The 18,502-nt window shown below is 42.0% G+C and overlaps 1 protein-coding gene across 6 annotated transcripts in view; it reads right to left on the reverse strand.

The window, feature by feature from the left end:
• Window positions 1-18,502, reverse strand: part of ELMO1 (engulfment and cell motility 1) — a 305,675-nt gene that overhangs the window by 81,582 nt on the left and 205,591 nt on the right. Inside the window, exon 1 of one of the 6 annotated variants that reach the window (XM_013194302.3) lies at window positions 1,139-1,372. The exons of the other annotated variants lie outside the window; for them this stretch is intronic. The gene's annotated coding sequence lies outside the window, so the exon portion shown is untranslated. Of the gene's footprint in view, window positions 1-1,138; window positions 1,373-18,502 lie in introns of those variants that run through there. 6 annotated transcript variants of the gene reach the window in all.

Below are 18,502 nucleotides of genomic sequence, written 5' to 3' on the forward strand. Positions count from 1 at the left end.
AGCAGCTCCCAGCACCAGGAAAGGAAGTTTTGCATTTATTTCTAAAATGAACACAACACACTGAAAACGGATCCCTAAAAGGCAGTCAGCTTCATCTGATTTGTACACCTAATTTGGTTACTATAAAATTCCTTACACCCATTGACTAGCTCAGGCACAGAGTAAAAATATAGAAACTTTCTTCTACATCTTTTTGTTCCTGTCCTCCCTCCTATATGCTTTCACAAACCAGCTAAGATGACAACAGCCTCTGAGAGGGTTAAGCAGAGTCATTCACCAGCTCTATACAGCAAAGCACTGAGTCTAATGGCAAATACCTGGTAAAAGACAAACAATGCTGAACCAAATTCATTGCTGGTGTAACTCAAGTAACCCCAGAGGGCTACATAGGGACAGATTTGCACCCTCCCACCCCCCACCCTTCTAAATGTACTGTTTCTGCTTTACAGAAGCAAATGCAGAGTCCCAACAGGCGAGGGAATCAACTTCTATCAAATTCTGCAATGCTGAATAGGGAAACTCTTCCACACTTACCATGCACTCGCCTGTTTCATCAACAAGCAAGAAAGCTTTTGAATTACATGCCTTTTTTAAAGTCTCCTCCAATAAAGAAATGAAAAAGAAAAAAGAAGAGAGAGGGCAGGAAAAGCAACGACTGTCTGTGCTGAGAACAGCGAGGCATGGTGAGCAACTCGTGTTTCCTTGGCTCAGTGTCTGAACTAGTGCTTTACAAACCATTGCAATAACGCACCTGTTATCATTATACGCTGACAGTACAAGTGCCAGTGACTGCACACGGACGCCTTGGAGTTTTGTGCCAGCACTATTCTGTTCCATGTGGCTCGCTCTCCTTTTCAAACCCAGAGGATCCTGAAATGCCTCTGAGTATAGAGCATCCTTGCACAGACTCAATCAGGTTAAACAACCACCCAAGGCAAAGCAAACAGCTAACTAGTTTGTCCAATGCCTGGAACCATTAGTAAGAACACAGCTGACTACGTGTGAAACAAAACCAAGAGACCCTTCCCGCTATTTACAGTTGCTGCTAATTTCCTTTCGCCACTCCTTGACCAATGACACTGCTTATCGATCCGCACTCGGGCTGCAACAGCAAGATAAAGTACAGGGATTTACTTACAGAGATCCCGTAGCTCCATCCTTCCCGACGACAAATTCGCCTCCCACACGACAGCGAGCGAGTGACTTAATGCTGCTTTTTGCAGAAGGCACAATGCGCGCAAGCAGCAGATGGTCTCCGACAAGGCTCTCTAATGAGATCCGTCCTCGGCATAGCCATGTGAGAGGAGGGCCCCCCCCCCTTTGCACACCTTTGCTCGCTGGTCCCAGCGCTGCCGGGCGAGCGTGTAGCTTTGCTTATGTTGCGGGTGCCGACGGCCAGTCGGGCTCCCATTGGCACGGCGGGGCGACGGCAGCCAATGGCAGCCAGCTCCCATTTCGGGGAAACTCCTGCCCATTTATTTCGCAGCTCGGGAGACCATATTTCCCAGGAAGAGCGCCACTTTCCCAGCATCAGCCAGGAGGAAATAAAGAAAGAAAGAAAATATAAAGAAAAAAATAATCCCAGCTCCCCATCTCCGCGTGTCCCCCCCCTCCTGACTTGGCTTCCCCAGGACCCGGAGGGAGTGAGGAAGAGCCGGTGGGGACAAGGCACCCGCGTCCACCTTGGTGGGGGAGCTCGCTGAGCTCCACAATTACTCGCTCCATCACCATGGAAACTGCCTGGATGCTGCAGGCTGGGTTTGTGGAGCACATCTGCTGCCAGGCTCATAATCAACTGCAATCTCACCGCTCTCCCCCGCTCTCACTGCTGGTTTCATTGCGAGTTTGCCTTCTCTTTTCACGGGCACTGGGAAAGTGCACACAGGCAGAGCTGTGCACACAGGCAGAGCTGTGCACACATTGGCTTTCTCCTTGTGCAAACATGGCTATGCACAGACGTATCCCAGGAGCACTTACTTGTACATATGTGTGTGCTAAGGAGGCATGCTCCCTGCGTACCCAGACACTACCCCATTACCCCTATTTCCAGTTCGAGTAATGGGCCAACACGAGCCCAGATTACTGTACAGGCCATCAAAATGCTACATTTCACTTTCCAGTTCCTTAAACTGCACCTGTCCAAATTGGGATCAAAACTGACACCGCTATTATGAAGCTTGCCAAGCAATCTGCTGTTTTGTGCACAGTCTTCCAAAATTGCACCCAACATCCACAGGAGGCTACCTGAGCCCTGATGCAACCAGCTCTCCGCTGGGAGTCCCTGTTCTGCCTGGGGCTGATGAAACAGGCCACCAGGAGACCTTCAGGCTCAAAAGGCTTGTTGTCCATAGATATGAATCTCTGTCCTACCCCCTGACAATACTAGAAAGGAGAGACAACTAGGTCAGAAGAGGAGAGGAAGCAACAGCTGAGAGAGAGGAGATCCATAGGCCAGCAGTGAAGTCAGCAAAGGGAACTGGCAGTTTGGGGCAATTTTGGCTGCTCTTCAGACTTTCTTTGGGGCACCCAAACACACCATTCACTTACTCCATCTTCTGTTACTGAATCTGTAAAATGGGAATATTACCTAAATGCATGCATTTATATTACAGGGATAAAACCAGAAAGACTATGAGATGCTGACATACTATTGTAATGGTGTTAGAGAAGAATTTCAGAGGAAAAAAAGGAAGACGTGTTCCTTTGTCATGAACATTTACTTTCATTTATTTAACTTAAAGAAGAACAAAAAATGAAGACCACTGGGGAAAAAGAAATAAAAATCCTGTATTGTTCAAATAAGAGAATTCCACTGCAATAACCACTGTAAGTAGCGGCATTTTAAAACGCAGCCTGACAGAACCCTGCAGGTGGACTCCCAGATCTCCTTGTATAATGAAGGCCACCTCTGGTTAAATCTCTTCTGCCAGCCTCCTGCAGGCCTAATCTGAAGTCCAGGCAGGTCTTTGAAGCCTGTGAGTCTAGTGCTCAAGAGCAAGGCCAAGAACAGAAAGAGATGCACCAGATGTGTCTTCTCAAGGCATCTCTCACTCAATTCTCATTTTTGACTTAGAAATGAGTTTTGAAGAGAACCATGTTTTTTAAACAGATCAGGATGTCCTAAGGATTCACTTCTTGCAATGCTGTACTTCTGGCTTTTCATTTTCCTTTAAAGAAGCATGACCTACTGCTTCCTGCAGCATGGTTTCTGTAATCATTACCCTGACCCTGCAGGCTTTTGTGGTCACTCCTTTAGTTCTGAAACCTTAAACTGTGGAAAGATGTTCATGTGCGTTTTAGGGGAAGGGAAGCTAATTAAAAACCCTAGATTTGCTGTCAGGACTGGCTGGAAAAAAAAGTTTATTTCCAGTTCCATCCCTCTCCCCTGCTCCTTCTACCCAAATCACACAGGGGAGAGGGTGGTTTGAGGATGTGGAGCGTAACCCATCATTTGTGTGTGAATGATAACGCAGCTCAGCGGTTTCAACATTCAGTTGGCTAGCTCTAATTGCTGTGTCTTATGGACTGAAAGTGTTGCCAACATGCAGAGCCTAAAATAGTCACACAAACCATAAATACATAAAATGACAGAAAAAACAACTGTAATCCTCCTAGTGGGTCTCAACACTGAAATTTGTTTTTTAAACCAATATTAAATTGGAGAACTTCCTAATCATATAAATTGCTCCTTTCTGCTGTATGATACCCAGAGTTCAAAACCCTCCATTAGGTTTTGTTTAACAAAGCACTACTCTGAACAAACGTAATGATTATCAGTGCCACTTTGACGTATCTGAGAAACCTTTCCTTGGCCCAGTTTCCAAAACTCTTCATCTGCATTTCACCCACTGACAGGCAGAAAACTGCGCCCCAGATTAGGGCAACCAGTCAGGAACTCAGAAGACCCATTTTTAAGGCCTTTCCCTGCCATAGGAAAGGAGCAGAAGTGACAGCAATGGCTGCTTCTGACAGCAACAAGCTGCTAGATTTAACTGCAGGAAACCTCACCCCTTGCCACACTCATTCTTAGTAATCCCTCCTGTAAATTGCATTTCCTTTCCTCCCAAGGTTGTGGTGTAAGAATAAACAGATTAAGAACTTTGCTACACTCTGAAGCAGGACAGGGCGCAAATGCATAAGAAAGCTTTTACAGGAGATCAAAAATTCAAGGCTAGAAAAATCCAGGCAATTTCAAAGACACATAATAAAGTAGATTTGTGAAAAATCTTCTAAGAATGTGAGATAAAATGAAGTTGTTCAACTGAAAGGCTCAACGATTTCCAGGAAGGCTTCATACCGAAGATGCTTCTTGCCAATCCGACAGCCACTCTCAGAAGGATGCTGTCATGGGCAGAGACCTGTTTGTGTGTGGGAGCTGAGAAACAATCAATGGTGATATAATGCTTACTCATCCTTCCAGATCGTGGATTTTACTTTTTTTTAATTCTAGATACCTACATGGAGAAGATGGTTAACCTACTAAAACTAAGTCACAGACTTGCTGGTCGGCTCCCGGTGACTCCTCATCCAAGATCATAAATTACCTGTCCATTTTCAGTGAGCTTTCCGGCTCTTTCAAAAGTCCATTTGTAGAAGCAGCTGACTTACACCAGGAACTGCCAGTCCTATTCACTTATCCCAGGAATACCTACAGATTGCCTTTTCACATGAAGCAGAAGTTAGGACCCAGTCCGGACTGGGTTTCAGGTTCAGAAAAATACTTCTGAATACTTCTGAAAAGCATTTCAGAAACTTTTAGGGCTGTATTTCACATTTAGCTCAGTTTCACCCAAAACCTAGTATCAGAAAATCTTACGCTTCCTTTACTATCATTTTATTTCAAACATTCAGGTTTTTTTTGTTGTTGTTTGTTTGTTTGTTTAAATGCTAATGCAACTGAAATAAGCTTTTCTGCATCTGCACAAAGGAAAAATGAAAATGCTGGGCCACAGTATAAAGAAATGTCTATCCTTTCTGCCACTGAAGACAGCCTCACTACAAACCACACAGCTAATCTGACTAGGAAACCTCAGTGACATGTAAGCTGCTGAAAACACTGTCAGGAACACAGCTTTGCAAATCAGATTAGACATGACCTTCAGAGGTGATCTGCCACCGTATCACCCAGGAAGGTCTATACGAATTACAAAACATAGAACCTTTCATTCTGCAAAGCATGGACTGCTTTGATTCCACCATCCAGGCACCAATGTGCATGTTCAGTATTCACTACTTTCGCTTGTATTTTGAACACAAGGAGCATTCAAGTCTCTTCCCGCACCACTAGACAAGCTCCCCCCCATCTTCTGAGGATGCATGCATATGTTAAAAGATAGTTAGATGCTGCCTGTGTGTTTGATGGAGCACTCAGGGTGGTAAAACAGGGACTGCTGCAGCAGTGAAATATTGGTTGTGCAGTGTATCACTTTCAGTCCACTGCATTCACTCTAAATCATATCACTCTGCCTTTACGATGCAGTAAAGTGGGGTAAAGAAAATCTCTACCCATTACATACGAATGAAATCAGAACTTTGGAGGTTCATATGATGGTCTTGGACATAGCAACAGTTTGGACAATGATTCTTAAGGGTGTTGAATCTGCAATACTTCATCTTCTTTGACAACCGAAGTTCTTCAGCTAAGCCATAGACAGCCTACAAACAATCCCAAAATTGGCTACAGGAACTGACAGGAATATTTCTCAGTTTTCCTATTGCTAAATGATTACATACAGTCTGGGTGGTGAAAGGAGACTTCCCAGTCTAGACAGCACAACTGTAGGCTCCGTTTCCACCTCCAATGTTAACTCCACACTATCATATAAAGCAACCTTAAAATACACAAGCCCCTGCAGTCATCTGCAATGTTTGAGTCTTGCCATTTCAAGTATACATAGCAGTCATATGGCATGAGAGGGCACTTTAGAATTTCAAATCAGTTACAACAAATTATGGCACTAGACAGAAAAAGGTTTCACAGTGCACATCATCAACTTCAAGATTCCTTACACAGCCCTCCAAGTACACAACTGCAAAGGCCACAATGATTACCTTGTTCTATTTTTTAAATTCCTGTATATTTACCCTATGAGAGTGCTCTCTGCCTAGTATATCACATTGGGTTTAGGATTTCCCTGCTCCATCCTCTCCCATTTTGTTCAAGTGCTTGTTCATTTGTATCGAAAATCCTTTGACACTTTGCTGAGAGAACTTTCCATCATGTGATCTTCATCTCAGTTCTTTCATTCACTCACTTGGTGTGGAGTACACATGGCCAGGACAGAACAATTTCATTTCACTGCATCGTTATACCCACAATACTCTTCTACCTTTAGCTACTTCTCCAGCACTTGCTTTGCACAGCCTGCCAGACAAGAGACACAAGCTGGATTTACCTGCAATCCAAACGGTCTGAGACTTTCCTTTAATGCTTCCTCTCCACAGGATGGGAACTGAGAAATGAACATTGTGCTACCGCCTCTGCTGAAATGGAGCATGCCATGTACGGATTTGGTCTTGCCTCTCTTACACGCAAGCATGCTCCCTTCCATCTCATTCATTAGGGCATTAAGTTCTTCCAGAAAACGCTGATTAAATCTCTGCTTGATCATATAAGATGGCAATGGAATGATTTATTTTACTTTTCAGCTTTTAACAAGATCAGAGAACGATAGGAAGGACAAAAAAAAAAAAAAAGGAAAAATTTATCCAACTGAGTTTACTATGATGTCATGGTTCACCTTTTAAATAGTGATGTACGATTTTTTTAATACTTTAATAACAAATGGGTACTTAGAAACTACTTAAACAGGAGATTACTTACCCCACTGACTGCAGCAGTCCATGTGTCAGGACATCTGCTGCACGGGAAGATAAAATCTATTCACACACAACTCATGCTCCCTTTTGCTCATAGAGAAGAAGTTAGTACTGTGAGACCTGCACACAACTTTAGGAATTGCACAATGGATGACATTAGTGAACATCTCTGGATTTCTAAAAGCCCTGTATATTCTTGTCTAGACACTCCAGAAAAAGAAATTAGGATTTTCATTCAGGAGAATTTTCTCTGTGTGTGTTTTAATTTCAAAAGCTTCTGCTCTGTGTTATTTAGGAATAACACCCAGACACACTGCCTTTAGAGGAACTGTGCCAGTGTGATTATGCACATTAAGAACCAAACGACAATGCTGGTTGATGATGTTTCAAAAGAGAGTGTACTGAAAACAGTTTGATTAAAATTCTCTCTGCCCTGGTTCACCTTCTCAGCTGCTGTTCAAAGACCTCATGACCATTATTTTAAGAGCTGTTGATGGTGGCCTAGCCACCATGTATCCTATTCATTTCACACTACTTTCGCATTGCAGACTCACATGGAAGGGTGTCAGAAGGCCTTGCAGGTGCACAAAGGGATTGCCAAGACCATCCTTAATGAGAAGAAAACACAAGTCAAGTCTCCAGGTTCAGCAAGCACCCAACACACTTTCTTGTGAAGAACAAACTCCATCTGCTTCCACCTCACACATGCACGAAGGGGAAATTAATGCTCACATAAACTGAAAACAGGGCTGTTTCCCACATTGTTATTTTTTGCAAGTATATTCTGATAAGAGCAATTTGCCAAGTGGACACTAGCTTTAGCTAGGGAGGGCAATACCCTCCACACCACCACAGGGCAATTTAGAGCTCACAAAATGAGCTACTACCCCTCCTGTGCCAAGCCCCGGTAAAACACCTTTGTTTCCACAGGATTCAGAGCCTCCCAAGGTTAAGCTAGGGTTTGCAAACACCCCCTTCTCAAAGGCACTAACAGCCACTTTTTGCAGTCCTTCCCCATGTACATGGAAGCATGCAGCCAAATATACATACCCCAAACACGTGGTGCTTGCACAACAGAAGTGTGCCCACACACGCCCATTCACAGCCATGGGTAGTATAAATAGCCTGGCTTTATAAATAGGCTTGTTTAAATGAAGTCTCTTGCTTAAATAAATCTCATATAAATACCCTCTTTCTTTTGTTGCCTAGTGCATCTCATTTTTTAAGTCTGGAAAGTGGCAACCATGTCAGAATGACTGGAGAAACAACACATAACAATAAAGCAAATTAACACCCCACTTGGAAAATCAACAGGTCTGAAGGACAGGTGAGCGCAGTGTCCTGATGTAACATACCACTGGTGAAGGCTTTCTGAAAAGGAGAAAAGGCAGGCAATTTTTTTTTTTTTTTGGCTTGGTGATACCAAGATAAGTATTAGTAAGAGAGGCAATGAGAAATTGTGAACAATCAAGGGAGATGCTTGAGCCCTAAAGGAGCAGCCCACACAAAACCAAAGTTATAAAAATAAACCTCACATTCTCAGTTGGAAGGGAAAAAAAAAAAAAAAGAAAAATATATTAGGAAAGGAAAAGTCACTTTTCTCTGCATCTTTGGAAGTTCACCAGAGGTGTCTGTCCATACCCCTCACTGTCTTCGTGTCTGTATTCATCTGTATGTTTTTATGGACATTTTCTGTCTTATCCTTTTCAAAACATTTCAAGTAACTGTTAAGATTGTTTTCTCTGAAGATGGGTAGGAAGGACCGGCTGTCGGAAAGGACTCTCTGAACCTCTCTCCAGCAACCCTACTTCACATTCAGCCCACACACCAGGCCCAGCTCTATCAGTGTTCTGGCTCGTTTTGTCAGGACTGTTGCATCTGCTCATAACTTCCTTCCCACTAATGAGTCTCTCGCTAATCGATCTGCAGAGTGCCTATTCCTGCAGTCTCAATCATCTGCTTGCTAAAGATGCCATCAATACTGCAGCATGGCCATGCTTGTCATCTCAGAGACAAATCCCACCAAATCCCACCTTGTACTTCATCTCTTCATTGAACCCCTGCTCCCAAAAACAACAGGACTTCTTAGACTTACAGGTCTTTCTGCTGTTCACCCTGTGCTCATTTGCCATCAGGAGGGCACTCAGCAAGAATTTTTATTCTACTGGATATATCAATGGTTTGATTGCCACAACAGCAAGCAGCTTGCTAAAATCATTCGGTCTTTTGTTCTTTGCCATTCTTGACTGCAGATGCAGACATCAAAAATTAAAAGAGCACTTACAGGAATATCATGTCATTAATTTCCTAGGAAAGTTTTACTCACTGCTTTGTGGGTGTTTTGTTGCTGCTAATATTTTCAGCCTTTCATACATATACACACACACACACTGATAAAAACCAATGCTAAAAAATGGAATCATAGAATGGCTTGGGTTGGAAAGGACCTTAAAGACCACCTAATTCCAATGCCCTGCCATGGGCAAGGACACCTCCCACTAGATCAGGTCGTCCAAAGCTCCATCCAACCTGGCCTTGAACATTTCCAGGTATTGGGCATCCACAGCTTCTCTAGGCAACCTGTCCCAGTGCCTCACCACCCTCACAGTAAAAAATTTCTTCCTTATATCTAATCAAAATCTACACCCTTCTAGCTTAAAACCATTACTCCTTGTCCTATCGCTACACCCCCTGAAAGAGAGTCCCCTCCCCAGCTTTTCTGTAGGCCCCCTTTAGGTACAGGAAGGCCACTATAAGGTCTCCCCAGAGCCTTCTCTCCTCCAGGCTGAACAACCCCAACTCCCTCTGCCTGTCTTCATAGGAGAGGTGCTCCAGCCCCTTGATCATCTTTGTGGCCCTTCTCTGGACTCTCTCTAATACATCCATGTCCTTCTTGGCTGGGGGCCCTACAACTGAATACAACACTCCAGGTAGGGTCTCACATGAGCAGAGTGGAGCAGAGGGGGGCAATCACCTCCTTCAACCTGCTGGCCACACTTCTTCTGGTGCAGCCCAGGATACGGTTGGCTTTCTGGGCTGAGAGCACACATTGCTGGCTCATGTCACACTTCTATACCTCTGAGATGCTATAAGATCAGACTTTGTAAACTCATACCATTTATATCACCCCTACCCCTTATAACTAAGGAGGGAAAAAGCCAATACTGATGAATCTAAGATTGTTTTACTATAACCTTTTCATGATGTCAGAAAACAAGATAATATCTGCTCCTGCCCAATATATGGCTGGTATCTTTACATCTTCCAAAGAGACTATACATCCCAACTGCAGTGAAAAGTTAAGCTTCTTTGGATGATGTACTGGAGTCCCACGGCTTTCCTTGGGACTCCTGAACAGTCAGTCCTAGCTTTTTAACAGGTCCATCAAAATATGTGAGATTGTGTTTCAAAACTGTGTTCAATGTATCATGCTCAACTTTTTTCAAAGCAATTTTTGGATCCAAATGTCTGCACAGGTCTGAAGAACCAGTGAACCCATCAACTACAAGCCTTGCTGCAGCAGAGAAGCAACATAGGGAGGAAGAGGTGGGCTTCTGACAGGGACTCTGTCCTCAGCTGGGCGCACCAGTTAAGAGGGAGAAGGAAAGACAGACTGACAGATGGAACTTGATCTTTCTTTAACTTGTTCTGATGTAGCAAATGGTAGAAAGAGAGAGGAATAGACAGCCCTGGGTGTTTTCTGATCTCTCCGCCCCCCCCCCCCCCCCCAAATTATTTTATCCTTGTGGATGCAATACAGATGTATGTACTCCCTGCTCCTTTGCAAGCTGTAGGTGGAATCATTACTTCAAAAGCAAAGAGACAAATTTATAAAGGTCAAGCAATGCAGAGGCAGTTGCAAAAGTGCATACAAACTCCAAGTTTTGTGTCTTCTCCCTCCCATTCCCAGGGGCTCTGAAACACAAACATATTTACAGTGCTAAGCCAGTAGTATTTCTACCTGTTACATTACTACTTTATACAAGGTTGTAGCATTCTCATTCCATTAATGCTTTCCTGTGAAGCATTTCAGAATTGTTAAAAATAAAAAATAAAAGAAAGAGAGGTTTAAAAAGACTTCAGTCTTCCTTAATCGTGAAGGGATATATTTTCAAAGCAGTATGCCAGGAGCATTCCACGTGACTTCCATTCATGTTAAAATTAGAGTCACCAGAATAAACCCCATATGCTGCTTTGAAAAGGTACTGCAACGTGTCCAAGGAAAATTTCTGCAGCTTATTGGTGCTTGCACATTTTTTATGCCTGCTTTTCTTCCTTTGATTCCTGGATATATTTTTAACAGCTCTTAATTTATTTCATTTTTAATAACACTTTGTACTATTTAGAAAAATAGAAAGAAGTGATTTGCTGGTTATCTTGGTCCCTCTCTGCAGCCTTCTTATTTTAAAATTATTAGTTTAATCAGAATAGCTTTGCTCTGTAGGATGCAAAGCTTCCAATATCACTCTTTTTTGATGCTGTCACCGTAGACAACCTTTCTGTTGGAACTACAGCCCACAGTGACATCTGGCTGCTTTCAACACCTGAGCTATCCTATCTAGTGGGGCTTAATATTTTTGAGTTAGCATGAAACTAGATTTCAAATTTGGACAGTGGGGAACTGTTTTGGGAAAAGGCTGGGGCACAGTCTCTCCTTGGCAGCAACAGCACCCCTGCTTGTACTGAAGCCAGGCAGTGTGAAGGTACCTGCTTCTAGATCCAAGGTCCCAGACTCACACGTGGATCTTACACCCAACCCAGAGCACCTGTAACATCTGTGACAGCTGCAGGAGCCTGCCCAAAGCCAGCTGCAGTACTAGGCTTGCTGTGAGTACAGCTTGTCCCAGTTTGTCTTCGTCATCGCAGTGAGCATGGTGTGTGCTGTGGTCGTGTATGTACAAACTGACAAATGCTGCTTGATTATTAAATTCATCATTTATGACTATAGTCTTCCTTGTTATTTAAAGAGAGAAAATTTTTAACCTAAATTTCAGTTTCTGATAGTTCCAGTTCTCTTGTCCTTGCTGTCTTATGCTTACTGTTCACTAAAGCTGCACATGAGACTGAACAGAAAGACAGTATGAATGCCATCTCTTCATTTTTAACTTATCCTTTCTCATTACTGTCCCAAGTCCAACATATCGTCACTTCAGAAACTTACAACAAAAATGTAGCAAACACCGTATCCAAGCATTTTGTTACTTTAACAAAGGATGCAAAGGATGCAAACAAAGGGAAGAAAATCTTGCTTAAGTGTGGAAGGTGCTTCCATCACAGAAAAAGAGAGAAAGCGAAAGGGAAAGAAGAAAAAATGTCTTCTTGCTAACAGAATAGTGCATCAGTACAGGAGAAAAGAAACTAAGAAAGGGTTGTCCTGTCTTTAAAGCACTGACAAGTGAGGTGCAGATGGATTTCCCAACTCTACCACTGATTCTGTAGGCAACATGATGCAAAATGTCACTTATCTATTCTTGTTATCCAACTAAAAAAATATTTATATCATCGTTCCTTTCTCCTTTTTAACCATTTGTTAAACCATTTGTTTAACCATTTAGATGACACTGTCCTTTGGCCAGAAACCTGTGCACAAAAGAAATAAACTTCCCTGGAGAGTGGAGCAGCATAGAGCAAATAGTCAGATCCTGCAGATAATGAAAGTTTAGCTAAAAAAAAAAAAATTACAAAACTACCAAAAAAAATCCCAGACCATTAGTAGCCAGCCATCATTTTACAATGTTACACATGTTGGCTTCTCTAAGCATTAGGGCTCAAATATACTAATGGGTTACTGTGGTTAGACATTACTACGTCAGCAGAGCTGCAGTAGTGGCCAATGGTAAATATTTACTAAAATATACTTATCTACCTGTTACCAAGAAATTTTTTAGGAAACGCTTTTGACCTCACGTGTAAGGAACTTGAACATCCCTGAGTAATAACAGGTCAGCTGTCAGAACTACAACAAGCTAAAACTACTTCGGAGGGGTCACTACAGTTAATAGGGAAAGCTTGAGTAGTGGCATTTGGCTAGTGCACCTAACACAAAGTAGATCTTCAGCATTTTCTTTAACATTAGAAAAATGTTATGAGATTGGTTAATGCTGTATGTATCTGTGTTAGTTTTAGTGATGATTAACGATATGAGTTACCGTTTCTCCCTGTTTCCTACTTGATAAGACAGTATTTTTTTACACAAGGAACCACAGAATAATTCAGGTTGCTACGAAGTTCCATGGGTCACCGAATCCTGCAAGCACAGCAGAACTAACCTGAAGCCTAAGCCAGCTGGTTCTTCAGGGCCTTTTGCCTGGAGGAATTTTGAGCTTCTCCAAGGATGAAGATTCCACAATTGCTCTGTGCAACCTGTTCCAGTATCAGTATTTGGGAATATTTTTTCCTTACATCCATCTGGAGTTTCGTTCACTGCAATTTGTGGCCATTGTCTTTTCTCCTTCCACTGTGTACTTCTGAGAGGGGCATACATCTTTTCTCTATAGTTTCTCATTCAGGTAGTGGAGCATGACAGCAACTGGATCCAACCTCCTCACTGCAGCCAGTTTCAGGCTGAGCACGTCTAGTTCCTTCACAGTCCCCCTTGAACACCATATGCTCCACCCCACTTAATCATCTTGCTGTCCGTTTGTTGGATTAGCTCTGTTTGGTAAATCTCTCCTCTTTACTGGGGCACAAAACTGGACACACTACTCCAGATGCTGCCTCTCAAGTGCCAAATGGGGGGAACAGTCACTTCCTTTGACCTGCTTGCTATGCTTTAGCTAATGGAACCCAGCCTGCAGATAGTCTACATCACACAAGGGTGCACTGCTGATTCACGGCACTCATCAAAACAGGGACCATCCTACAAGCAAAGACCTACAATTATATTCATAAAACATGAAATTAGTCTGAGCCCTCAGTTTGCATTGGCAATCACGTATCCTCAGCTTGCTGTGGTGCAGAAATTAATTTCAAAGCCCTAGCCTTGGTAAAAATCAATACTAGATACTGAAGTATTACTCTAGTACTAAAATCAAGAAGCATAGAGAAGGAAATTAGAATCATCAAATTCTTTCAAATTATAATAACTGAAGCAAATTGAGCAGCTATGAAACATTCTGTTCTCTACAGCTTAAAAGCAACAAGCCAATAAAAAAAACAAAACTCACGCAAAACTAAATAAGTTTTATAGAGAGACTGTCCTTTTCTTTCTAAGTAGAGTCACCAGTTTAAAGATTTTCCTTTAGCTGGTACCTTTGAGATTTTAGACAGCAAAGGGCCATTTAGACCATGTATATATCCTAAGCCATTTACAGGCTGCACACATACAATACTTCCTATGTGAGGTTTATATCACAGATTCATGGAGATAGTTCTTTTCTTTAAGTAAATTAAACCTTACAGCCTATGTGAAATTAGGATGGATAAAGGCACATTCAGTTCTCTATTATTGCTATTAAAATGTTGTGTTTATGCAGTTACTCATGAGTGAAGCCTTTTTTGTTCATATAGCTACATCTTCAGGAATAAGAATCATATCTGTGCATGCAATTTTGACTTTAAGATTTGAATACTGTCTTTCAGATTTCTACCACTGCTGAAATAGACAGCTGCCAGCAGACACTACCCTGGCTTCATGAGCTGGCTTCCAATATTCTACAACCTCCATAGGCCTTTTCTGGTTTCATGACAGGAAATGTGGCAGTGCAAAGTAGTCAGCAGACACCCCATCTTCAAAAAGTGAGAAAAGTCATTAACACCCTCTTTATGTCAGGTGGAAGCAGCCTTAAGAGACAAGCCATTGCTCTCAAGGAAAGGGGAGAGACAGAAGGAAAGACTGGGGAATAAATCCTGTTGGAGACCAGGGTATTGACCAGGGAGAGAGGCTAAAGGAAGTTTGACTTAGAGAGAAATCCAGTAAGATTTCTAAGTGTTGTGTTGGTTTTTTTTCCCCTAAAAATATCCAGTCACTAGTTTATGCATGTGCTTTAAAAGACAAACAAACACATACAGACTTTAAAATGCAGAATAAGTATCAGTTATATGGCAATCAGATAAATTTAGATTTATATATATATATTTATATATCCAGGAAGAAAACAGCCCTTTAGCAACTTCTAAATTCCTAACTTACATAGAAGAGTGTTCTTGGAAGGAATCTGCAAATCTTGACAGCTACGAGATTACATCCTTCATCTCACATCTGATTTTGCAAAAATAGGGATGTTCCATTTTCCTACTTGGTGACTTTTGAGATGTTATTTTCACTATGAAGGGATGATCAATCGCCTCTGAAAAGGCTGACAGCATAATAATGATACAGTGGGATCTGCAGCTTCCTTTGGATCTTTGGTTAAGTAACAACTACAAAAAAGTTCCAGGCCACCTTTACCAGTCCATATAAAATGCATACAACTGTGATTTTTAAGTCCTTGCTGCTGAGGTTCTTATACCAGCAACACAACAAAGATCAGCCAAAATCTCTGAGACAGAAAACTGGTGCTTGAAATCTGAAGATACATCTCCAGAGAGAAAAATTACCATAAAATTCAAAGCATGTGTGGAAGCTATTTCCCCAGATGCTTCCATTCTTCCAGATGCAGACTTGACATTCTTGACGCAAGGATGGTTCTCAAGCATTTTAGTTTCATGGTCATGGCATTAATATCTTCCACTGACACAGCAAGATCTTTAATCAGCTGCACTAGTGTCTTTTTCAAGGATTCTAACACAGAGTTTGGTTTTTGACTTTTTACCTGTTTGTGTTGTTTGGGTTAATATACTTGCATACTAAATCTCTCTCCATTCCTGCACTCATCTTCTAAGGTGATATTCCTCAACTTTCACACGCATTACCTGGGGCCTTGTTTCTCTGCTTGTCACGACCAACACGTAACGGTAAATTTGAGGATGTAGGAGGGATCCTATCAAAAAATTCTCTTTAAGTCATCAGTAAACCCAGTGCATTTTCCATATGGCTATCCAGATCAACAGTGTAGAGATGAAAGGTCAAAGAAGGATGGGTCATATTGCCTCGATAAGGATAGAGACACTTTCCTCTACTTTGCTCTCAATGGATAAATGGCAGCTCACACACATCAGCCTCACACCATTCCTAAAAATCTCGAGCCCCAAAACTCTGTGGGGCAAAACCTCACACTTCCTTCAGAAAGACTTTCAAAGTCTCTCTGTCAGCGCTGTGACCAGACAGGAGAACTACATTTGGTAGACAAATGGCAGCAAAGCTGCAGGGACGCAGATGTATATCCAGCTCCTGCAGGCTTCACACAGCCTGTGCAGGACTAACTCTGTTGTATCTTCACTGCTGCCAGTACCCCAGGTAGCCTAAGGAAAACCAGCAGAGGCAGGTACCTCCCCCCTTGGCCCCGTGTGTGCGGTACAGACACAGCTGAGAAAACAAGAGAACGGGAGAGCACACCCACACCCACACCCCATCTCCTCCTCCCGCTCGCTCCCTCTCCCAGCAGCCCTCCCCTCCCAAATGCCTCTATCACAACCGAGCCACCCGTTCCCCATTTACAGTGGCACATTGGGTAACAGGAGTGTTTTTTCAGATGCCAGCCAGTTACCTCATCTGCTAAAAATAGAGACATGCAGCAGACTGATTGGCAAACGCCTTTTTAATGGTGACTGACGTATTCTATCAAGATGCAAGACGTAAATTCCAAACAACGAAGGGCATTTGTGTAAGGACAGATGAGACAAAAACAACAAAAAGCCCCAGCTTTGCTTATGAGACACGTATGAAAGAGTTTTGCTGCTCTTTTCAACCACAGTGCTATTTAGATTACAATTACTTAGAGTGAAACAGCAATAACATGAGCTCTTCTGCTGCTCTAAGAAAAGCTATAAAAATCTCATCGTCAGCTGCATCATTCATCACAATAACCTCATTTCAACTGAAACAAAATCTTTGAGACATCATCTCCCTCCGCCCCCTTTCTCTTTTTTATTTGCCTATAATAAGGTCTATAGTCTAGGGAGCTCTTGGGCTGAAATCCATGCATTGTGATTCACAAAATGAAAATCTGGTATTATATGCCCACTGACATTCACATCAGCAGCAACTCATGCAGCAAAAAGCCATATGCCATGCACCTCTGATTTAACTGTACTACAAAAACATATCCTAGAAAGAAGAAATAAAAATACAGACACAAGAGTGGTTCCCAGGATCTGATTATTATCTACACTTTAAGTCAAGACTGACGGGGGCAATATCACAAAATATGCTGCTTTGGTGACAGTTCCAGTTAGGTTATAGCATTTCTCTCAGCAACTAACACAAGAGAAGAATTCCTTCCCAGTGGAAAACATTCTTACAGAGCACAAAACAAGTGGTTAGCACAGATAACACACACCCAGCTTTTCTCCTCTGGTTATCCAGCTTTCCACTCAATCATCTTTTTGAAGGTTGAGATGTTTATAAGCTTGATCAGCACCCACAGAGATGAAAATGAAAAACAATTTGAAAATCTTAAGTACCAACAGTTTTAAAAATTGCCATCTACAGGGTGTTAAGCAGATCTGCATGTGTTTTATAGTAACTCACAGATTTCATTAGAAAGCAGGGAGATAAAATCCACTCTGTCAATGAAGACAAGATTTTCACAAATAAGAGATTTGACTGTTGAAACCAAGGGTGACTTTCATCACTGAGGAATGGATAAGTCAAAAAACTTTCTGACCAAGGAATGGATTTTACTAAAACTGTTTTTTTCTTTTTTTTCCTTTTTTTCCCCCCCTTCTTAGTCAAATAATAAGAGGTGCTTTGCTGAGACATCCTTTCATTTCTTTACTTTCTGCTTGAAGAATCCATTTCTTTTTTTTTTTCCTCCATGCTGGAAAATAAATTCACAAAATTTCAGCTTTAAAATGTTTTTCCTGTTAAAGCCTATGACCTCCATGAAATCGCTGTATATGTGATCACTGGAGAAGGATAGTTCAGCTAGGATAATAACAAGATGTGACCCCGCTACTAAAGACTTGCAAAGCCTTCTGGCAAAGACAGAAAGTAGTAAAGATACTACTTTTAATGAAAAAAAAAATCTTTAGTAAATCAGCTCATGAGCTACAAAGTGCAGAGAAAGGGTGAGTGCATCTCTCCTTTCCGCTTCATTGTCCAGCATAAGAATTTATATTCCACAAATTACCTCTAATGTTTTTTCAATGTATTTGCATTCTTGACAATGATAATGAACACTGAAAAAAACCTCAAAAGGAAGTAACTAGCTACATTTAAAAACACAATATACTTGTTCAGTTCCTTTGAGTTTGACAGTGACAACTTTGGGGTTTGAATATTTAAACTTAGATCTGATTTTTACAGACGGATCCCTCAGTAAATGGAAGACTATCTTCAGAGTCTTAAACACCCCTCCTCAAGGTTCGTGCAGCCAGAAGCAGCAGACAAGTAATAAGCTCACTTTGACAAACACAGTGGGACACATTTGGAGATCTGACAGGTGTGGATGAATGTACAGAGAGCAGAGATGGAGAAGCTGAAACACTGCTATTCCCAAATGAGCAGCTGATGAAGGAATAAACTTAGAATATCCAGGCCATGAAAAGTACAGAGGAAACACTGACCAAATGCTAGAGAAGGATCTTATAAAGGCTCTCCCTATGCTGTATTAAACTGCACTGCTTAAAACAGGCTCATCTT

This window comes from Anser cygnoides, chromosome 2 (genome assembly GCF_040182565.1).
Source record: "Anser cygnoides isolate HZ-2024a breed goose chromosome 2, Taihu_goose_T2T_genome, whole genome shotgun sequence".
Taxonomy (NCBI): domain Eukaryota; kingdom Metazoa; phylum Chordata; class Aves; order Anseriformes; family Anatidae; genus Anser; species Anser cygnoides.